The sequence below is a fragment of the Mustela nigripes genome, chromosome 14, assembly GCF_022355385.1.
Source record: "Mustela nigripes isolate SB6536 chromosome 14, MUSNIG.SB6536, whole genome shotgun sequence".
Classification (NCBI taxonomy): domain Eukaryota; kingdom Metazoa; phylum Chordata; class Mammalia; order Carnivora; family Mustelidae; genus Mustela; species Mustela nigripes.
Genome location: NC_081570.1, coordinates 35,053,700 through 35,078,033, shown reverse-complemented (window position 1 = coordinate 35,078,033; position 24,334 = coordinate 35,053,700). Strand labels below are relative to the sequence as shown.

The window sequence follows — 24,334 nt, the reverse complement described above, 5'->3', positions numbered from 1 at the left end:
AGAAAATCTTCAGACCAACCGCAAAGAAAATAACAAAATAGCAATAAATACCTATCTATTAATACCTATCAGTACCTATCCTTATTTTTTTAAGTAGGCTCCAAGTCTGGCATGGAGCCTAATAGAGGACCCAAACTCAAACCCCAAGATCAAGATCTGAGCTGAGATCAAGAGTCAGATGCTTAACCTACTGGGCCACCCAGGCACCCCAATCAGTAATTACTCTGAGTGTAAATGGACTAAACGCTCCAGTCAAAAGATATAGGGTGACAGAATGGATAAAAAAACCCAACCCCCCCCAAAAAAAAACCCAAGACCCATCTATACACTGGCTACAAGAGGCTCATTTTAGACCTTAAAACAGCTGCAGATTGAGAGTGAGGAATGGAGAAACATCTGTCATGCAAATGGATGTCAAAAGAAAGCCAGAGTGGCAATACTTCTATTGGACAAAATAGACTTTAAAGCAGAAACTGTAACAAGAGTCAAGAAGGACACTATCATAATAAAGGGGACAATCCAACAAAACTATATAACAGTTATAAATATTTATGGGCCCCACATGGGAGCACCCATATATGCAAAACAGTTAAGAACAAACATAAAGGAGCTAATTGATAATAATACCATAGCAGTGGCAGACTTTAACACCCTACTTACACCAATGGACAGGTCATTTAAACAGAAAATCAACATGGAAACAATGACTTTGAATGACACCGTGAACCAGATGGATTTAACAGAATACTTAGAACGTTCTAGCCCCAAACAGCAGAATACACATTCTTTTCAAGTACACCTGGAACTTCCTCCACAATAGATCACCTATTAGGCCACAAAACTAGCTTCAGCAAATTCAAAAAGATCGAAGTCATACCATGTATCTTTTCTCACCACAGTGTTAGGAAACTACAAGTCAACCACAAGCAAAAATTAGGAAAGACCACAAGTAACATGCTGCTGAACGATGAATAGGTCAACCAGGAAATATTAGAAGAAACTAAAAAGTACATGGAAACAAATGAAAATGAAAACACAACAGTTCCAAACCTTTGGGACGCAGCAAAAGTGGTTCTTAGAGGGAAGTTTATAGCAATACAGGCCTGCCTCAAGAAGCAAGAAAAACCTCAAATAAAGAACCTAGCCTTGCATCAAAAGGAGCTAAAAAGAGAGTAACGAATGAAACTTAGAAGGTTTCATTTGAAGAAAGGAAATAGTAAAGATTAGAGCAGAAATAAGTGATACAGAAACTAAAAAGCAGTAGAAGAGATCAGTGAAACCAGGAGCTTTGGAAGAAATCGATAAAATTGACAAACCTCTAGCCAGACTTAATCACAATAAAAAAAGAAAGGGCCCAAATAAATAAGAGCAGAAATGAGAGAGGAGAAATAACAACAAACACCATGAAAATAAAATTATAAGAGAGTATTATGAAAAAATACATGCCAACAAATAGGACAACCTAAAAGAAATGATAAATTCCAGAAACATAATCTAATGAAAGTGAAACAGGAAGAAATAGAAAATTTGTACAGGCTGATAACAAGCAAAGAAATTGAATCAGTAATCCAGAAACTCCCAACAAACCAAAGTCCAGGACCAAATGGTTCCACAGGCAAATCCTATCAAATATGTAAGGGGCACCTGGGTGGCTTAGTCAGTTAAGTCTCTGCCTTCAGCTCATGTCATGATCCCAGGGTTCTAGGATCAAGCCCCACATCCACATCGGGCCTCCTCCTCAGTGGGAAGTCTGCTTCTCCTACTGGCCCAGCCCCCTCACTCATGAGTGCTCTCTCTTTCTCTTTCTCTCTCTCTAAATAAGTAAATAAAATCTTTTCAAAGAGCAACAAGGACAAAAAAAATTTAAAGAAGAGCTAATGCCTTTTCTTCTCAAACTATTCCAAAAAGTAGAAAAGGAAAGAAAACTTCCAAGTTCATTCTGTGAGGCCAGCATTATCCTGATAATCAAGACCTGTTAAAGACACCATGAGACAGCGGGGTGCCTAGGTGGATCAGTGGGTTAAATCTCTGCCTTCAGCTCAGGTCATGATCTCAGGGTCCTGGGATTGAGCCCCACATCAGGCTCTCTGCTCAACAGGGAGCCTGCTTCCGCCCTCTTTCTGCCTGTCTCTTTGCCTATTTGTGATCTCTCTCTCTCTCTCTTTATCAAATAAATAAATAAAATCTTTAAGAAAAAAGACACAAAAGAACTACAGAGCAATATCCTTAATGAACATAGATGCAAAAATCCTCAACAAAATACTAGCAGACAAAATCCAACAATGCGTTAAAAACATCATTCCCGGGGCGCCTGGGTGGCTCAGTGGGTTAAGCCGCTGCCTTCGGCTCAGGTCATGATCTCGGGGTCTTGGGATCGAGTCCCGCATCGGGCTCTCTGCTCGGCAGGGAGCCTGCTTCCTCCTCTCTCTCTCTGCCTGCCTCTCTGCCTGCTTGTGATCTCTGTCTGTCAAATAAATGAATAAAATCTTTAAAAAAAAAATATCATTCCCCACAATCCAGTGGGATTTTCTCCAGGGTTGCAAAGGTGGTTCAGTATTCACAAATCAATCAACGTGATACATCACATCAATAAGAGAAAGGATAGAAACCATATGATCTTTTCAGTAGATGCAGAAAATGCACATGACAGAATACAACATTAATTCATGATGATGCCCTCTACTGACTAGGTTTAGAGGGAACATACCTCAGCATAATAGTTCACTACATGGAAAACCCATAGATAACATCACCCTCAATGGGGAAAATTATGAGCCTTTCCCCTAAGGTCAGGAACAAGACAGGGATGTTCACTCACCATTTCTATTCAACATCATACTGGAAGTCCTAGCTATAGCAATCAGACAATAAAAAGAGAGAAGAGGCATCCAAATCAGTAAAAGGGAGGTGAAATATTCACTATTTGCAGATGACATGATAGTCTTCTACATTGAAAATCTCAAAGACTTGCCTCCCACCACAGCCAAACTTCTGGAACTGATAAAAAAATTCAGTAGAGTTGCAGGATACCAAATCAGTGTACAGAAACCTATTGCATTTGTGTACACTAATAAGGAAGCAGAGAAAGAGAAATTAAGAAAACAGTCCTGGGGCGCCTGGGTGGCTCAGTGTTACCTCCTCCTTCGGCTCAGGTCCTGATCTCAGGGTCCTGGGATCGAGCCCCGCATCAGGCTCTCTGCTCAGTAGGGAGCCTATTCCCCCTCTCTCTCTGCCTGCCTCTCTGCCTACTTGTGATCTCTCTCTGTCAAATAAATAAATAAAATCTTTAAAAAAGAAAGAAAGAAAGAACAGTCTTTTCAACAAATTGTGCTGGAAGAACTGGATATTCTGATGTAGGAAATGGATATAGACTTCGATGTTACACCCTCCGCAAAAATTAACTCAAAGTGGATAATGGTAAAATGCAGAACTATAAAACTTCTAGAAGCTACAGAGTAGAAAACCTAGGTGAACTTGGGTGTGGCAATGACTTTTGAGATAGAACACCAAACGCCTAATCTATGAACGAAAATAAATAAATAGATAGATAGATATGGTGGACCTTTTTTGTTTAAATCAATCATTCTGTGAAAGACAGTTTTAAGAGAATGAAAAGACAAGTCACATACTTGAAGAAAATATTTACAAAAGGTATATATGATAAAGGACCAACACCCCCCAAATACAAAGAAGTCTTAAAAGTCAAAATTAAGAAAACAGTAACCCAATTAAAAAATGGGCAGAAGAAAAAAAATGGGCAAAAGACTTAATTTACTCCAAAACGAATCATGTACTGTATGTTGGCTAATTGAATTTAAATTTTAGGACAAAAGATCTGGACACTGTGTTAAGAAGATATACAGATGGCAGATAATCATATGAAAGCATGTTCAACATCCTTTGCTATTACGGAATTGCAAATTTTAATAACAATTAGATTCCACTACACACCTGTTAGAATGGCTAAAATCCAGAACTCTGACAACACCAAATGCTGACAAGTTTGTGAAACAAGAACTCTTATTCATACTTACTGGGAATGCACTTCCAACCACTTTGGAAGATAGTCTGGAAAGTATTTTTTTGTTTTGTTTTTTGTTTTTGTCTACAATGCAAAACACAATTTTACTCTACAATCCAGCAATTGTGCTTCTAGGTATTTAATGAGTTGAAAACTTACTTCCACATAAAAACTAGCATGGGGATGTTTATAGCAGGTTTTTTTCCCCCCATAGTTGCCAAATTTTGGAAGCAAACAAAATGTACTTCAGAAGGCGAGTGGTTAAATAAACTGTGGTACATCCATACCACAGAATACTATTTACTATAAAAATGAAATGAAGTTTTGAAGGTTGGAAAGACCTGGAGGAACCTTAAAATGGTCATCATTAAGTAAAAAGCCAGTCTGGAAAAGCTTAAACTATATGGTTCCAAGTATATGACATTTTGGAAAAGGCAACTCTGATAGAGACAGTAAAAGATATTAGTGGTTGCTAGGGGATTGGGAATGGTGGTGCTGGGAAGGGGGAATTACTAGAGAACAGGGGATATTTATAGCAGTGAAATGACTCTTTATGATGCTATGATAGTAGCTACATGACATTATGTGTTTGTCAAATTTAGAGTGAATCCTAAACTATGAACTTTAAAACAAATATCATCTGGGCATATTTGCATAGGTCTATGTTTGGGTTCTCTATTCTTTTCCAATGATTTTTGTGTCTATCCCCTAGTAACACATAGTCTTGATTACTACAGCTATATAATTCCTAACAGTGGGCAGACTGTTTCCTCCCAATTTATCCTTTTTTAAAGAACATTTATTTGACAGAGGGACTGTACACTTGTGCACATTGTTGAGGGGAGCAGAGGGCAAGAGAAACTGAAGCAGATTCCTCACTCAGCATGGAGCCAGACGTGGGGCTTGATCTCACAACCCTGAGATCATGACCTGAGCCAAAACCAAGAGTTGGACGCTTAACTGACGGTGCTGCCCAGGTACCCCTCCCAGTTTATCCTTCTTAAAAAAAAATGTTTTAGCCCTCCAGTTCCTTTTCTTTACATATAAAGTTTAGAATAATCTTGTCAGTAACCATAAAACATCTTGCTGGGATTTTAATTTTAGTTCCAGTATAGTTAATATACAGTGTTAAATTAGTTTCAAGTGTTTCAACAATTCTATATATGACTTGGTGCACATCATGATATATGTACTCTACCTTCACCTATTTCACTAAACCCTTCCCCACCTAACCGCCCCCGCCAATAGTCTGGTAACCATCAGTTTGTTCTCCGTAGATAAGAGTCTGGTTTTTGGGGGGGCGCCTGGGTGGCTCAGTGGGTTAAAGCCTCTGCCTTCGGCTCAGGTCATGATCCCAGGGTCCTGGGATCGAGCCCCACGTCAGGCTCTCTGCTCAGCAGGAAGCCTGCTTCCTCCTCTCTCTCTCTGCCTGCCTCTCTGCCTGCTTGTGATCTCTCTCTCTGTCAAATAAATAAATAAAATAAAATAAAGAGTCTGTTTCTTTTGTTTGTTTGGGGTATTTTTGTTTTGTTTATTTGATCTCTCTCTCTCTCTTTAGAAAATCTTGCTGGGATTTTGATAGGAGTTGCATTAATTGCATTTGGGGAGAATTGACATCTTTACTCTGCTATATTTTCCAATCTATGAATAATGGGATCTCCATTTATTTAGATCTTCTATGTTTTCTTTCATTAGTGTTTTGTAGTGTTCAGCATACAAGTCCTGCATATATTTTATTAGATTTACACCTAAGTGGGTTTTTTTGTGTGTGTGATTATAAGTAATATTGTGTTTTAAGTTTTAGCTTCTAATTGTTCATTGCTAGTATATAGAAATACAGTTGATTTTGTATGCTCACCAGGTGTAGTATGTGAACTTACTTAGTACCATTATTTTATTGAATTCGAGTTATGAAAGCTGACATCTTGCATTGTTTCCTGTCATAGGGGAAAGCATTCAGTCTGTCCCCTTTAAGTGTAATGCTAGCTGTAGGTTTTCAGTTGATTATTACATTGAAGATGTTCTCCTTTATTCCTACCTTTTTTTCTAAGAGTTTTATCATGAATGTATGTTGAATTTTGCCAAATGCATTTTCTATATCAATTGAGGATTGTCATTGTTTTTTAGCCTGTTATATGGTGGATTATACTGATTGATTTTCAAATACTGAATTGTTTTCAAATACTGAATCAGTTTGCATTGCTGAAATGAGCTCTACTTGTTCATGGTGTATAACTCTTATCATATATTGCCAAAATCTGTGTGCTCATGTTTTGTTAAGCATTTTTGTGTCATATTTATAAGGGATAATGGTCTTTAGTTTCCTTTTTTGTTACGGTCTTTGGTATAATGATATTATTAGTTTAGTAAAATTTTTTGAAAATTGTTTCCTTTACATTTTCTGTAAGAGATTATATAGAATTTATGTTAATTCATTTTTAAACATTCAGTAGAATTCTCCAGAAAAACTGTCTGGGCATAAGTATTGCTCCTTTGGAGCTTTAAAATTATGAACTCATTTTCATTAACAGGTTATGGATATTTCAGTTATCTATTTCATATTGGATGAGTTGGGTTAGTTCGTGCTTTTTGAGGAATTAGTTTATGTCATCCATCTTGTCAATATTATGTGTAGAGTTTTTCTTTCCTTTTTTTTTTTTAAGATTTTTAAATTTTATTTATTTGCCAGAGAAAGAAAGAGACAGCAAGAGAGGGAACATGAGCAGGGGGAGTGGGAGAGGGAGAACCAGGTTTCCCACTGAGGAGAGAGCGCATTGTGGGGTTCAATCCCAGGACTCTGGGATCATGACCTGAGCTGAAGGTAGAGTCTTAACGACTGAGCCACACAAGTGCCCCATGTGTAGAGTTTTTTCATAGTATTCCCTTATTATCCTTTTGTTGTTTGCAGGTTTTGTGTAATATCCTGTTTCCATTTTCATATTGATATTGTATCTTCTCTGTTTTTTTGTTGTCAGTCTTGCTGGAGAGTTGTCAATTTTATTGAACTTTTCATGAATCACATTTTTATTTCATTGATTTTTCTTTATTGTTTTTCTGTTTTCAGTTTCATTGATTCCTGTTTTTATTTCCTTCCTTCTGCTTCTTTTGGTTTTATTTTGCTCTGTGTTTCTTAGATTCTTGAGATTGAAGCTTAGGTTATTAATTTGAGATTTTTCCTCTTTTAAAAAAATGTAAACACTTCATGCTATAAATTTCCTTCTCAGCATTGTTTTCACTGCATACCACAAATTTCTGGATGTCATATTTTCATTTTTTAAAGTATTTTATTTATTTATTTATTTTAGAGAGATAGATAGTGAGAGAGCAGTTGGGGCAGAGGAAGAGAGTCTTAAGCACACCCCATACCCAGCACAGAGCCCAACTTGGGGCTTGATCTCACAACTCTGAAATCACGACCTGAGTCAAAACCAAGAGTCAGATGCTCAACTGACTGAGGCCCTCAGGCATCCCTGTTATATTTTTATTTTTTTTAAGTTTGGTGTATTTATAATTTTCCCTTGAGACTTCCTTTTTTACTCACAGATTGTTTAGAAATATGTTGTTTAGTGATTTTCCTATTATCTTTCTATTTGCTTTCCAGCTATTTATTTCATTGCAGTGATAGAGTACACTGTTGCAATCATTTTAAATTTGCTTTATGGCCTAGATAGGGTCTATTTTGGCATATGTTTCATGGGCATTTGAAACAAAAGTTTATTCTGCTTTCTTTGGGTATTTTACATTGATTATATTCTGTTGATTGATGGTGTTACTATTTTTCTAGATTCTTGTTTATTTTCTTACTCGTTCTATCAGTTCCTGGGATAGGGGTGTTGACTGTAATTGTGGATTTCTCTGTTTGTTCTTTCTATTCAGTCAGGGATTGCTTTACATATTTTGCATTAGTTTGTTTGGTTCATTCAAATTAAGGATTGCTATGTGTTATGGATGGATTTACCCCTTTATCATTAGGGGTATCATTGCTCTTTGGTTCTGATAATTTTCTTGGTTATGAAGTCTATCTGATACTAATATAGCTACTCCTGCTTTCTTTTGATTAGAATTTGCATGGTATATCTTTTTCCATCCTTTTATAGTCAACTTACTTGTTGTAAGTGAGTTCCTTTTACAGGACTTTTCCAGGGGCGCCTGGGTGCCTCTGTTGGTTGAGCATCTGACTCTTGGTTTTGGCTCAGGTCATGATTTCAGGGTTGTGAGATCAAGACCCAAGGGTATACTTGGGTCCTGTTTTTTAAAAAATAGACTACCTATTTCTGTCTTTTAATTAACTTATTTAGATAATTTATATTTAATGTAATTATTGGTATGTTATGACTTCATCCTTTCATTTTATTTTTGTCTTTTGTTTTTTTCTTACTGTTTTTTATTTCTTTTTTTCTGAACATTGAACATTTTTTAGAATTCAGTTTTTATAGTGTCTTTGAGTTTCTCTCTTTGTGTAGTTTAATAGTAATTGCTCTAGGTTTTGTATTATAACTAATAACTTGTTATAGTTTATTGATGTTGACATTTTATCACTTCAAGTGAAATGTGGAAACTGGGGCACCTGGGTGGCTCAGTTGGTTGGGCGTCTGCCTTCAGCTCAGGTTATGATCCCAGTGTCCTGGGATAGAGCCTCACATCGGGCTCCCCACTCAGTGGAGAGCCTGCTTCTCCCTCTCGCTCTGCCTGCTGCTCTGTCTACTTGTGTTCTCTCCTTGTCTCTCTCTTAAATAAATAAATAAATAAATAAAATCTTAAAGAAATAAAGAAAGAAAGAAATGGGGAAACCTTATTCTTCTTTACATTTCTTACTTTTCCTCATTTATATTACAAATTGTCTTAAATATTCCCCCTATACATGTAGAAGCACATCAGTGTTATAATTTCTTTCTTTCTTTTTAAAGATTTTGCTTATTTATTTAAGAGATAGAGACAGAGCACAGAGGAAGGGTGAGAGGGAGAAGTAACTCCCTGCTGAGCAGAAAGCCTGTTGTGGGGCTTGATCCCAGGATGTTGAGATCATGACCTGAGCCAAAGGCAGACACTTAATGAACTGAATCACCCAGGTACCCAATAATTTTTTTTCTTTAAGCAGCAGACATAATTTAGAAAATTCAACAGAAGAAGGAAAGTCTTTTGCTTACCCATATTTTTGCTTACTGCCTTCTTCATAGTGTTCCAAGATTTCTCCTGTTGTCATTTTCTTTCTATTTAGAGAACTTCCTTTAGGTATTCTTTATAAGTAAATATGCAGGCAATAGATTTCTTTTGGTTTTGCTTCATCAGACAGTATCCTGATTTCTCCTTCATTATTGAAGGATATTTTTACTGAATATAGAAGACTAGGTTTAACAACAGAACAAACAGAAAAAAAATAGAACAAGTTTTCTCAACAATGGAAAAATGTGCCACTTTCTGCTGACCTTCATGATTTCTGATGATAAATCTGCTATTATTTGAATTGTTTTCCCCTATAAATAATGTGTTGTTTTTCTTGCTTCTTTTGTTTTTGTTTTAAGAACTTTGAAGTATCTTGTGGATTTTGGGGGGCATATTGTTGTTTGGAGTTTGTTCAGCTTCTTGAATATAGGTTTATGTCTTTTGCCAAATTTAAGACATTTTCAGACATTATTTTTTCAGGCCTTACCTTCTTATCTCTCCCTATGGGACCCCAATGATGTAAGACTTTTTGTTACAGTTCAACAGTTCCCTGAGGCTGTTTGGTGTGTTGGGGTTTGTTTTGTTTTGATTTGTCTTTGATAGGTTGGGTGATTTCTATTATTCTGTCTTCGAGTTTACTGGTTGTTTGCTCTGTCCCCTTTATTCTGCTGTTAAGTCCGTCAGTTGATTTCATTTCAATTTTGTATTTTCTAGTTCAAAAATTTCTGCTCAATTCTACTCTATGTCTTCTATTTCTTTCCTGAGAGTTTTTATTTTATAAATTTGCTTCAAGGGTGTTTGTTATGGCTCACTGAAGCATTTTTATGTTGGTTTGTTTAAGATTATCAAATAAGTTTAATATTTCTTATTTTGGTGTTGGTGTGTAATGGTTGACATTTTTCATTCAAATTGAGGTTTTCTTGGTTCTTGGTATGAGTAATTTTCAGTTGAAACCTGGACGTTTGAAATGTTGTTTTATGACATTACATTTTTTTGAAGTCTTGTAGCAGGTTTCTTCTGACACTGCTGTGGCAGTGGTAGGAAGGAAGCTGCCTCATTACTGCCAGGTGTGAATATGATTAATAAATAAGACAGAATGTAATTTATCTATTGTATAATATAGATAATAAATGTCAGACAAGTTAGCAGAGGGAGAAATCAATATAATTTGATATCATCAAAAAAGATACCTTAGAATTAGTGGAATTTGAACTTGTCAAAATGGATAGAGAGGAAGACAGTGATTATTTTAGTATGATCAAGGGCACAAAAATAGCAATGAGCTAGTCTGTGTTTAAGGGGAGCAGAAGGATACTAAAAAGATAATAACCATATTTTCCTAACTTGACCACTTAGACCACTATCTGTCAAAAAATTAAAAATTACAAAAAATTAACTCAAAGTATATTAAAGACATGAACATAAGACCTGAAATTGTAAAACTCCTTGAAGAAAACATAGGTGTTAAGATTTTGACATCAGTCTTGGTGATAATTTTTTGGATTTGACACCAAAAGCAGAGGCAACAAAAGCAAATAAAAGTAAGTGGGACTACTAACAGACCAAAAAGTCTCTGGATAGCAAAAGAAACCATCAACAAAATGAAAAAGCAGCTTACTAAATGGGAGAAAATATTTGCAAATCATATATCAGATAATTGTTAATATCCACAATATATAAAGAATTCATACAACTCAATAGCAAAAACAAACAAAAACTCAATTTGATTTAAAAATGGACAAAGGATCTGAATATACATTTTTCCAGAGAAGACATACAGATAGCCAACAGACACATGGAAAGATGTTCAGCATCCCTTATCATCAGGGAATTGCAAATCAAAACCACAATGTGATACCACCGTATGCCTGCTAGAATGGTTGTTATCAAAAGTACAAGAAATAACAAGGTTGGCAAGGATGTGGAGAAAGGGGAACTCTTGTGCTCTGTTGGTGGTAATGTAAATTGATATAGCCACTGTAGAAAACAATATGGAAGTTTCTCAAAAAATTAAAAATTGAAATACAGTACAATTCAGTAATTCTATTACTAGCTATTTACCCAAAGAAAACAAAACATTAATACACTAATTCAAAAAAGTTTATGCACTCTTATGTTTATTGTAACATTATTTATAATAGCCAAGTTATGGAAATTAAGAAAGTTAAGGAAGACCTAAGTATCCACAGATAGATGAATGGATAAAGAAAATATGTGTGTATCTATATCTATCTATCTATATATTTATATATATATAAATAATTAAAATGGACCATTACTCAACCATAAAAAAGAATGAAATCTTGCCATTTACAACAACATGGCTGGACCTGGAAGATATTATGCAAAAAGAAATAAGTCAGATGGAGAAAGACAAATACCTTAAGATTTCACTTATATGTAGAATCTAAAAAACAAAACAAATGAACAAACAAAAAATAGAAACAGACTTATAGCTACAGAGAACAAACTGGTAGTTGCAGAGGGGAACAGGTGGGAGCAAAGGCAAAATAAGGTGAATGGGATTAAAAGGTACAAAATTCCAGTTATGAAATAAATAAGTCACGGGGATGAAAAGTATAGCATAGGAAATATAGTTAATAATATTGTAATAACATATAGTGACAGATAGCAACTATACTTATCATGATGTACATAGTATAATATATATAATTGTTGAATCATTATGTTTTACACTTAAAATTAATATCACATTGTATGTCAACAATACACGAATTTAAAGAAAAATCTGATTACCATAAAAATAGCTCAAGTGCCAGGTGCTAATTATATCTTCTTTGTGCTCTTGGAGAAAAATCTGAGCAATTGAAACTAGTTCCTTATTTTTAATTTTCTATGTCATGAAAGAAATAAAACTCATTGCTATCGTATGGAGAAGTTCATTGAACACAGTGATATAGGATTAATATGTTTGGCTACAAAAAAGAAAGCATGGAATACAAACTGTCAGTTCAAAAGAGCAGAACTTTATATACATTCTTGTTCTATCAGTTATTGATAAAAGAGCATAGAAATCTCTAACTCTTAACTCTAAATTAATTGTTAATTTACCTTTATCTTTTCACTTCATTCAGCTCCGGCTTCATATACTTTGGAGTACTGTTAATAGGTGCATCTACAGTTCTAACTTTTTTATCGTCCTATTGTATTGATTCTTTATATCATTATAAAATTTCCTTCTTCTGATCCTCTGAACTTTCTTGATTCTGGGCTTTCTCCTCATTGCAACCAAGATAGCATAGAGAAACAGGCTTTCCTACACTCCCCCGAGGGAGTGTAGTTGATGTCAGTCAGGGGAAATCCCAGTCCTGGAGTGCCAACACTCCATTTGTATCCTTACTTTTAAGGATGTATAGTGGCTTTTGAATATTTCTTCACTGTTGATGTGAAATTTTTCCATAATTAATACCACCCTTGACTTGACTGACCTCCCGAAAACAAGGTTTGAATTCTTTTGGATACCCTATAACATATCTTTAAGGTACTGATGGTCGTTATTACTTCTTCCTCTCAACTTTTCCTGTCCTAGAATACCTGAAGATATTTGTAGATGGATATTTTTAGAATTCCAGGAACAGCAACTCTTTCAGAGGACTTCCAGAGCAATGACCTACTGCCCCTTGTATACTCCTCTCACTGATATGACTGAAGTCATTTATTCTCAATCTATCAGATCTAATATTCTCCTTTTAAACAAGTTTTTATAAGGTTCCCTTTACTCTCCTATAATGAAATTCATAGAAACTCATAACCTGCTCAACATATAATGTCTAAAAAAATAAATATATCCTAATAATGTGTAAAACAAAAAGGAATAATTTATGAGTTGACATTTTATATGCGAATGCATGAGCATTTGAAATGCATTAGAAAACATGATAATGTGTCACATATTTGTACCTATTTATAATTTAATTCATCAGTATATTAAGCACTGTGTGCCATGCTGCCAAGCACTAAGTGCTAACAATACAGCCGAGAACAAAACAGATTTTCTTAAAAAAAAGAAAGAAAGAAAGAAAGAAAAAGACAAAACAACTTTATACTCATGGATCACATGTTCTACTGGGGGTAGATAAAATAAGCAAGAAATAGGAGGTGGTAAGTGCTAAAGAAGCCATAATAAAGAAATTGAATTTGTAGTTAAAAATCATTCTACTAAAAAATGCCAGGCTCAGATGGCTTCACTGGTGAATTTCAGAAAACATTTAAGGAAGAAAGAATACTAACTCTACACAACAATTCCAAAAATTTGAAAAGGAAGGAATACATTCCAGTGCATTCTGTGAAGCCAGCATTACACTGCTATAAAAACCAAAGCATCATAAGAAAACTATAGATCAATATCCCCCATAACTAAAGATGCAAAAATTATAAACAGTATTTTAACAAACCCAGCAATATATGAGGATAATGATTCTCTACCAAGTGAGATTTTTCTCACTCAAGAATGCAAGTTTAACATTCAAAAATTAATAAAGTTAATTCATAGTAACAAAATTTAATGATGCAAATAAAGCACTTAACAAAATCCAACATCTTTTCTTGATAAAAAATAAAGAGGCACCTGGGTGGCTCAGTTAGGTGTCTGAGTCCTGGTTTTGAGTCAGGTCACCGCCTCAGGGTCATGAGACCCATGCTGGGCATGGAGCCTATTTAAGATTCTCTCTTTCTCTCTCTCTCTTTCTCCCTCTCCCTCTGGCCCCCCAACCCCTGATGGGGCATGCTGTCTGTCTCTCTCAGGGGGAAAAAAAGGCTATTAACAAAAGACAAGAAAAAAGTGTTGTAAAGATGTGGAGAAAAGGAGCTCTTGTGCACTGTTGGTGGGGATGTAAATTGGTACAGGCACTGTGGAAAACAGTATGGAGGCTTGATCCTCAAAGAATTAAAAATAGAACTACCATAAGACTGAGTTCTAGGGAGGATAGTAGAGTAAGAGGACCCTAAGCTCACTTCATTTCAGAGATATAACTAAATAACAGTTTCATCAGTGTAAATAACCCAGAAAATGACCCCAAGGACTGAAGAACAAACTCTCCACAGCTAAATGTAGAGAAGAGGCCACATCAAAGAGGGTAGGAAGGGTGGAAGCAGGGTAGGGAACTATACGGACCTGTGGGACTGTAGCAGGAAGTAGGGCCACTGAAGGCACAGAGAGGGGAGAAAAACAGACTCTCACACAAGGCAGTCTGCATGGGGAAGATGAATCTCTGTAAACATTTGGTTTTAAAAACAAGAGGGGTTGAATTTCAAAAGTTCTTATACTCGGTGGAGGTTAAGATCTAGAACTTTAAAAATAGGCTCATGGGAGAGCAGGGAAAACCAGAAGAAACAGAGTCCCTGCCCTTAAAGAGTCAGCTCAGCAGCCCATGGCAATATAGCATAGAAACAGGAGTTTGAAAAAAGCTTTGGGTATACATAAGGGGGATTTGTTTACTAATTGCAGAGCGTGCTCTGGAGGGGCAGGAATTTTGGGGCAAGTTCTCCAGGAACAGAAGAGCTGGAACTCAGCACTTCCTTCTCCAGCCCCAGCCTCGACACATAGGCACCTGCAGGAACCAGCCCAACTTACTAACAGCGTGCCCACCCCTGAGTTCTCCTGTGGACACACCCCCTCCCACCAGGCCTGAGCTCCAAATCCCCTCCTAGTGACAACATCAAGCATAATAACATTCACATTATAGAGATCTCAGAAGGAGAAGAAAGAGAAAAGAAAATGTATTTGAAGAAATAATAGCTGAAAACTTCCCAAATCTGGGGAAGGAAACAGAAATCCAGATCCAGAACTCAGAGAGAACCCCTAACAAAATCAACTGAAGGAGGTCTACACCAAGAAATATAGTAATTAAAATGTAAAAAGCACTGATAGAATTTTATGAGACTGAAGGAGCCAAGTTGTCCTTTTATAAAGAAGAATGGATAAAGAAGATGTCATTCATATATATGGTGAAATATTACTCAGCCATCAGAAAGAATGCATACCCACCATTTGCATCAACATGGATGGAGCTGGAAGGGATTATTCTAAGTGAAATAAGTCAAGCAGAGAAAGACAGTTATCCTGTGGTTTCACTCATGTGGAACATAAGTAGTAGTGTGGAGGACCATAGGGGAAGGGAGGGAATGGGAAGAAATGGGAAGAAATCAGAAAGGGAGACAAACCATGAGAGAGACTCTGGACTCTAGAAACCAAATTGAAGGCTACAGAAGGGTAAGGGGTGGGCAGACAGGGTAATGGGGTGATGAGCACTGGATGTAATACACAACTAATGAATCAATGATCCCTACATCAAAAACTAATGAGGGTACTATATGCTGGCTAATTGAACATAAGAATAATAATAAAAAATCACACAGAGGTCTCATTGGCTAAAATCAATACATCAACAGGGCTGCACTAGAGGAGAATTCCTTTCTGGAAGCACTAGAGGAGAATCTCTTTTCTTACCTTGTTCAGCTCATAGAGGCTGCTGATATTCCTTGCCTCACAGCTTACCTGCTCCACCGTTGGAACCAGCAACATTGCACGGCTATGACCTTTCTTCCATAGTCAGGTGCTCTCTTTATTCTCTTCTGATACAGTCTTCAACTTTTTTTTTTTTAAGATTTTTATTTATTTATTTGACACAGAGAGAGAGAGATCACAAGTAGGCAGAGAGGCAGAGAGAGAGGAGGAAGCAGGTTCCCTGCTGAGCAGAGAGCCGGATGGAGGACTCGATCCCAGGACGTTGAGATCATGACCTGAGCCGAAGGCAGAGGCTTTAACCCACTTAGCCACTCAGGCGCCCCTACACTCTTTAACTTTGAAGGACCTTTGTGATTACATTGTGCCCACCTGGATAATCTCCCCATTTCCAAGAGAGTCCCTTGTGTACCATGTAAGGCATATTCACAGGTTTCAGGGATTAAGAGATAGACATTATGGGAGGGGAGCATTGTTTTTCCTACTATAACATTTGTCACTATCCTTTCTCTTATTAATGTCTTAGACACCACCTACTTTCACCTCTAATTCATTCCATTTCAGCCACCCACTTCCATATCCATATCTCAACTTTTCCTCTGAAATCTTAAAATTTTAATAATTGTGCTTTCTAGGGGCATCTGGGTGGCTCAGTGGGTTAAAGCCTCTGCCTTTGGCTCAGGTAATGATCCCAGGATCCTGGGATCTCTGCTGAGCAGGGAACCTGCTTCCCCCTCTCTATCTGCCTCTCTGCCTACTTGTGATCTCTGTCTATCAAATAAATAAACAGAATCTTTAAAAAAAATTGTGCTTTCTAGCTATTACCCCTTTTGTCTTTTCTATTGTTCCTTCCCACTATATATGTTGTGTATTTGGTTAGAGGCACAGAGTTGTGGGGAAATCACAGGGTTATGGTTTCCAGGGCTCTGAAAGAAGAGATTCCTTTGCAGAATTTTGAAAAGTTGCTTCAGGTTTGATCCAAGCTCTACTACTAATGAATTATGTAGGAAAGTCACTTCCTAAGTGAAATTAAGGAGTTAACTTCTCAGGGCACCTGGGTGGCTCAGTCAGTTGGGCATCTGCCTTTGGCTCAGGTTGTGATCCCAGGGTCCTGGGAACAAGCCCCACATTGGGCTCCCTGCACAGTGGGAAGCCTGCTTCTTCCTCTGCTACTCCCTCTGCTTGTGTGCACTCTCTCTGTGTCAAATAAATAAATAACATTTTTAAAAAAGAGTTAACTTCTCTGAGCCTCAAGTTATTAATGTGAAAAATGACATTAATTATCATGAAGTTGTTGTAAAAAAATATATAAAAGGTGTCCTCTTGAAGGGCACTCAATATAAGGGAGCTCTTACTATTTTTTTTACCTTATCAAGTGCTCCATTTTATCTCTATTGTAAGGATGTGCTGTCCCATTAAGATATGTGGTTTTCTGAGAAAATACTGGATCAATCAGATGATAACATGGTTTTATAATCATTCCTTTAGAGTCCCAATATTTGGTATATTTTACTTTGTATTAGAACCACCTGATAGGCTTATTTAAAATGCAGATTATAGGCCATTGTAGCCAATGAGACTGTATGTGGAATGGAGCTTAGAAATATGCATTTTGACAAGCACCACATTCTTGAAACTCTTAGTAATGGTTTTCAGCAAAACAGCCTATTTGGGGGGGGCGCCTGCGTGGCACAGTGGGTTAAGCCTCTGCCTTCAGCTCAGGTCATGGTCTCAGGATCCTGGGATCGAGCCCCCCATCTGGCTCTCTGCTCAGCAGGGAGCCTGCTTCCCTTCCTCTCTCTCTGCCTGCCTCTCTGCCTACTTGTGATCTCTATCTGTCAAATAAATAATTAAAATCTTAAAAAAAAAAAGCCTATTTGGGGAACTTGGATGTGGTCATTGATTTTCTTAAATGAAGTATTCTGATTTTTTTTTTTATCCTAATCAAATAAATTGTTAGCTAAGGTGGGGAAAGATTAGTAAATTTTGGTCACAGATAGGAGGAAGCTAAATTGAGACTGGTCTTAAGTTGGAGTAAATCTGGCTGAACAAGAATAAAGCTGCCTTAATTGAGACCCAGAGTAGAATCTATTTGATGGGCAGCATGCCAGTTCTTTAACAAGAGCTTGAGTTTCATTCTACTTCTGAATGGCCATTTATCATCCAGAGCTCCCTCTAGCCTGCTTTCCCTAATGTCCTTCTTTCCCCCTTTAGTATTTTTTTTTTTTTTTTTTTTGTATTTGCAAGATGAAGAAGAAACAGTGCTAACCTGCTAAGTTCACATTCTGGCTCTGCTTTTTACTAACTGTAAAGTTAGTAAAGTTAGTAAGGACCCCAGGAAAGTTCTTTAATCTCTATAAACTTCAAATATTTTATTTATAAGATGAAAAGAAAAATAACTTTGCAAGTGTTTATTATATTAGTCCCCTTCTTTTATTTCTGCCTTGCCTCCCCCCCCTTTCCTTTTCTATATACTTCCTAACCTCTTCCCAATCTGTAGTTGTGGGTCACAGCCATCAGTTTAGTCTCCAGCTTGACATGTCATATATCACATCTTGATTTGTGGAGAAACAAAAGAACCCCATATTTAGAAGAAATCTTGGAGGTTGTCTCTACCAACTCCATCGGCATCACTGCTACTACTAATTTTTATGCTCCATAAGAGTAGAAGTTGTTTCTGTCTTCTTTACAGTTATATTCCCATGGTGCCTGGCACAGATTAGGCAGTCAATAATGTAATTTAAATGAATGAATGAATGAATGAATGAATGAATGAATGAAAAAATGAACCTTATCATGTGATTCAATAATCTTTATAGGTGTACCCCCTTCAACTATTAGATACTGAGATCAATGTTAGGGATTATACCTTACTCATTACTATATTTTTAATACTTTCCATGGGATCTTGCATGCAAATGGATGATTAAAATGAATAAAATAGGTGGTCGTATTTTCTTTATTATTTCCAATGACAGAGAACTTTTTAAATGTAATCAGATAAAAGGCAACCAACTATTTCATTCATTTAGTCTGGCATTTCAAACGGTGATATAGTGATGCATGAGTGTCTGAGTGAAATATTATGAGGTTTATCCATCATCATACAATTTCAAGAGCCCTAGTCCTCTCCTTGTACCTCAGAGTTGATCCTGGTGCGTTCCACAGGTTATGCAGAAAACAAGTTAAAGTAAATAAAAAGTCAGTGTAGCAATTGATCATAGGCCAAAAATGGAATTGGCCAACTAGTCATCTGCTGCCGCAGAAATGAGGTGCTTCATTAAGGCTCTTGGTCAAGAGCTGCCACTAGGCCTAGAATTATGATGATTATTAAAAATTTAGAGAATGCTTGGGGTGCCTGGCTGGCTTAGTCAGTCATGAGGTTTGGGGGTCATGAGTTCAAGCCCCACATTGGGTATAGAGGCTACTTAAATGTTTTAGAAAATGCTTAATAATGATATAAAGTAGAAGACATCTCTGACTTTTAAGGGCTTAGTATTAAATTGGGTTTAGAATAGAAAGATGAGAAATTGTAGGAAGAATGGAACTAAAATAGCACCTATAACTCTTGATTGCTTTTATTTCCCCACAGTAGACTGTGCCCTCCTTAAAGGCTGAACTGGCTGGCCAAGTGCCAGGCACAGCATAAGCACTTAGTGGATGTATAGATGATTAAGCAAAGCACCTTGATAAGATGACGAATTTAAGGGGCGCCTGGGTGGTTCAGTGGGTTAAGCCTCTGCCTTTAGCTCAGGTCATGATCCCCAGGGTACTGGAATCAAGCCTCAGATCACATCGGGCTCTCTGCTCAGGTTGTGATCCCAGGTTCCTGGGATCGAGCCCCACTTCGGGCTCTTTACTGAGCAGGGAGCCTGCTTCCCCCTCTCTCTCTGCCTACTTGTGATCTCTCTCTCTGTCAAATAAATAACTAAATTCTTAAAAAAAAAAGATGAGTGAAGCAAGCCACCCTGCAGTTCTTATTCTTTGTTGTGTCTCACCAAGTGTTAAGTGCTGTGATACAATTGCAATAATGAGGAATACTTTGCCTCAATTAATAATAATAACAGAAACAACAACAATAGCTAACATTTCTGTAATGCTTACTATAAGCTAGGCCCTCCTCTAAGTGTTTTTATATGCATTAAAACTGTTTTAATACGTATTACAACTCTGTGAGATAATTATTACTTATCCCTGTTTTACAAGTGAAGAAACTGAAGCAACAGAAGCATAAATAATTTGCTTAGGGTCTCACAGCTAGCAAGTAGCATGGAATAAATACAATTTAGCCTTCCTTATTCCAGAGTCTGTCCCTTAATCACCCTTAACTACTACTTTATACTTCCCTCCAGTTGTGCTCTTTGCCTGTCCAGCATACTTTCCCTTACCTCTTTTGGAAATGCTGTCCTTTGTTCTTGTGAGGAAATCATTTCATGTGATTCAGGTAGGTTTGACCACTCTCTTAGCTCCACATGAAGGTACATGAGAGGCCTCGCTGACTCAATACACGACCTCTTCACTAGGATGATTGATTCAGGATTCAATCAGATGCATGTGCTTTTGGCTGATGATATTAATGATAAGGGTGCCATGAGCTTAACATAAACAGTAATAATCATTTTACATTTCATAAGTACTAACTGAATGCGAAACATTCTAGGCACATGAGATACATCAATGAGCAAAGCAAAGATCACTGAGCTTTTACTGTAGCAAAAGAAAGCAATGATAAACATAATAAGCAAATACATTACATAATGTGTTAGTAAGTGTTATTGAAAAGGGGAATGAGAGAATAGGGTTTGAAGGAATTTAGAATGCAGGAATGGCAGTAGGGAGATAGAACAGTTTCAGTATTTAATGGGGTGATCTGGGTAGACCTTAGGGAGATCTACTGAGACTTACTTAAAGGCGGGAAGGGTGTACCAAGAAGATATTTGGAAGAAACAGCTAGACCAGAAGCTCTAAGGTTGGACTCTGCCTGGTATATCTGAAGAGCAGCAAAAACTGTAAGGGACAGAGTAATAAGAAAAAGAAGGCAGGGAAGTAAGTGGGAGCCAATGCATAGCCTATTTAGGCCATTCTAAGACTCTCAGCTTTGAATGAAATGGGAAACCACTGGAAGTATTGAGTAGAGGAGTGTCAAGATCCGACAGATTTTTAAAAGCTCACTCTGACTGCTGTGTGGAGAATAGATAGAAGAAGGAGTAGAAAGAGAGCAGGTATATCTGTTAGTGAAATAATTCACGCTTGGACCAGAGTTGAAATAGTGGAAATGTTGAGAAATTGTTTTGGAAGTATTTTATAAGTAGGGCAAGTACAATTTCCTGATGGATTGGATATAGGATATGGAATCAAGGATGATTGCATGGTTTGGGGTCTGAGCAACTGAAAGGATGAGATGGGGAAGGCTACAGGTGAAACAGGTTTGGGGTTTGTTAAGTTTGAGATATTTATCAAGACCTCCAAGTGTTTTTATAAACACTTGGAGGGAGTTGGATGTGTGAGTCTGGTTTTTGGAAGAGAGATCTTTATCTGAGATCTAAATTTGAGGTTCATTGGCATAAAGATGTTATTTAAAGCAAAGGCACCTGGACATTGGGGAGGGTATGTGCTTTGGTGAGTGCTGTGAAGTGTGTAAACCTGGTGATTCACAGACCTGTACCCCTGGGGATAAAAATATATGTTTATAAAAAATAAAAAATAAATAAAAAAAAATAAAGCAAAGGCACCAGTTGAAATAACAAAGGGAGTTAAGTAGTATAGAAAAGGATCAAGGACTGAGCCCTGGGGTATTCTGAGCTTGAGAAATGGCAATAGGAAGAGGAGCCAACAAAGAAAACTAAAAAAGGGGAGTCCAGTAAGATAAAATGAAAACCAAGACAGTGTGTTGTCCTGGAAGCCAATGAAGATAGTATCAAAGATGTAGGAGTTGTTAACTGTGTGAAATGTAAGATAAGGACTGAGAAATGGTGATTGAATTTAGCAATACTAGACTTCTTGTAAAAAAATAATAATTTGCAGTTTTACAAATTGAAAATAAAATTGTAATAGAGAAACCTGGAAAATTAGCTTCTATCCACTTTTTAGTTAAAACGTGCTATTTTTACCATGGCTTTATTTTGTATAACTCAGTGTTTTATTACAAAGCAAACCACTCACTTAACCACCTCCAGAACAAGAAATAGACCAATGCCAACACCCTTTAACACTTATTCATGCTGCATCACAATCACTGTGTGTGTCCTCCTTGCAAATATAACTACTGCCCGAACTTGATGGTAATCTAATTCTTGCTTTTCTTTCTTGTTCCTCTTAAGTATATATCTCTAAATACTATACCTTAAAGTTGCATGTTTCTTAACTTCATATAATCATGAATTAAGTATATTTTTTATCTGATATATTTTATTCAACATTACATTTATGATGTTCATCTATGTTGCTAAGTATTGTAATACTGTAATACTGTAGCGTAATCCACAATTACATGATATAGAGCATTTTCTCCAAAAATTTATTTCAGGCAGCTTCTTGTGGCAATCCCCAACCTGCAAGAGGTAACCACACTTTTAATATTTTCCACCTTAGAGTGGTTTTCCTGTTGGAGAATATCATATAAGTGAGATTATTTTTAGTATATATCTATGCTGGGCATTATGGTTATGAGAGTCATTGTATTATTAGGTGTATCAGTAGTTCATTCCTTTTTATTTTTTGGACTATTATAAAAGTTTGTTTAACAAAAAAGTTCAATATGAAAATGCACACGACCTGATTTTTATATTTGTAGTGAAACAGGCACTATGGAGAGGGGACATGTGGAAGCAGTTGCTTTCTTCTGATGAACACGCCCATTGTTTATACTCATTCCAGGGCTTCTAACATGATACTATTTCCTCATATTACCACCATTCCAATATTGTTCTATTGCCCACTAGTTGCTCTCTCCACACATTCATCTATCACAAGATTCATAAACAGATCGAACCCCCACAATATTCCTTGGACATGTCTGCCACCATTTCATTTCAATGATAATTTCTTGTCCATAAATTTTTTCAACTTGGGAGGTTGAGCTTTGCTCTTGGTGTCTACTCAGTGAGCTCAAAGATGCCTCCAAATGGAATTCGTCCAGTAGTTCATTACTTTTTAATGCATACAGTAGTATTTCATTGTATGAATATACCACTTTGTCCACTCTTCTTTGAATAATATTTGAGTTTTTCCAATTTTTTGCTATTGTGACTACATCTGTTATAAATATTCTTTGTAAGACTTTGTGTGGGCTTTTTTTTTTCCATTTCTCTCAGCTAAATACATAGGGGTGGCATTTTTTTAAATATATTTTTTAGTTTTTTAAAGATTTTTATTTATTTGGCAGACAGAGATTACAAGTAGGCAGAGAGGCAAGCAGAGAGAGGAGGAGGCAGGCAGGCTCCCTGCTGAGAAAGCCCAATGTGGGGGGCTCGATCCTAGGACCCTGGGATCATGACCTGAGCCGAAGGCAGAGGCTTTAACTCACTGAGCCACCCAGGTGCCCCAGGGATGGCATTTTTGTGTCAAAGTGTACCTATATGTAAATGATTGTGTGATTTTGGAATTCATCACCTGATTTATGGGATTCTCACTAGCAGTATATGAAAGTTCTGGTTGCTCCACTTTTTGTATATCTTCCTTTGTGAAGTATGTTCAGTTTTCCCCCCCCTCATTTAAAAAATTGGCCTGGGTGGGTTTTTAAATTTTTTTATTATTTAAAAAAAAAATTTTTTTAAGATTTTATTTATTTATTTGACACAGAAAGACAGAGCACAAGCAGGGGGAGCAGCAGGCAGAGGGAGAAGCAGGCTCCCTGATGAGCAAGGAGCCTGATACTGGACTTGATCCCAGGACTCTGGCAGATGCTTAACCGACTGAGCCACCCAGGTTCCCAAATTTTTTTTAGTTTTATTTAAATTCAAGTTAGCATACTATTAATAGCATACAATTAATTTTGGGGTCAAATGTAGTGTTTCATCAGTTGCTTTTTTTTTTTTTTTTTTAAGATTTTATTTATTTGACACAGAGAGACAGCAAGAGCGGGAATACAAGCAGGGGGAATAGGAGAGGGAGAAGCAGGTTTTCTGTGCCCTCATCAGTTGCGTTTAACATCCAATGCTCATTACATCAAGTGCCCTTCTTATTGCCCATCACTCTATTACCACATCCCCCTACTAACTTCCCCTCCAGCAGCCCTCAGTTTGTGGTCTATAGTTAAGAGTCTCTTATGGTTTGTCTTCTTCTCTGTTTTTATCCAATTAATTTTTCCTTCCCTTCCCATATGTTCATCAGTTTTGTTTCTGAAATTCCACATAAGAGTGAAATCATATGGTATTTCTTTCTCTGACTTACTTCACTTAGCCTGATACCCTCCAGTTCCATCCACATAGTTGCAAATGGCAAGATTTGGGGCTTTTGATGGCTGTATAGTATTCCATTACACAGATAAATATATATCTATATATTGATATTGATATATATCTCTATCTATATATATATAGATATATAGATATATATATCATAGATATCGATATCGATATACAGATATCACATCTTCTTTACCCATTCATTCATCCGTTGATAGATATTTGGGCTCTTTCCATAGGTCGACTATTGTGGACATTGCT

At 36.8% G+C, this 24,334-nt stretch overlaps 1 protein-coding gene and 1 pseudogene across 1 annotated transcript in view; one reads left to right on the top strand and one right to left on the bottom strand.

The window, feature by feature from the left end:
* ZSWIM5 (zinc finger SWIM-type containing 5) overlaps positions 1-24,334 on the top strand; it is a 218,529-nt gene that overhangs the window by 88,170 nt on the left and 106,025 nt on the right. The window lies entirely within an intron of this gene.
* LOC132001735 (small nuclear ribonucleoprotein G-like) lies at positions 22,536-22,748 on the bottom strand (annotated as a pseudogene).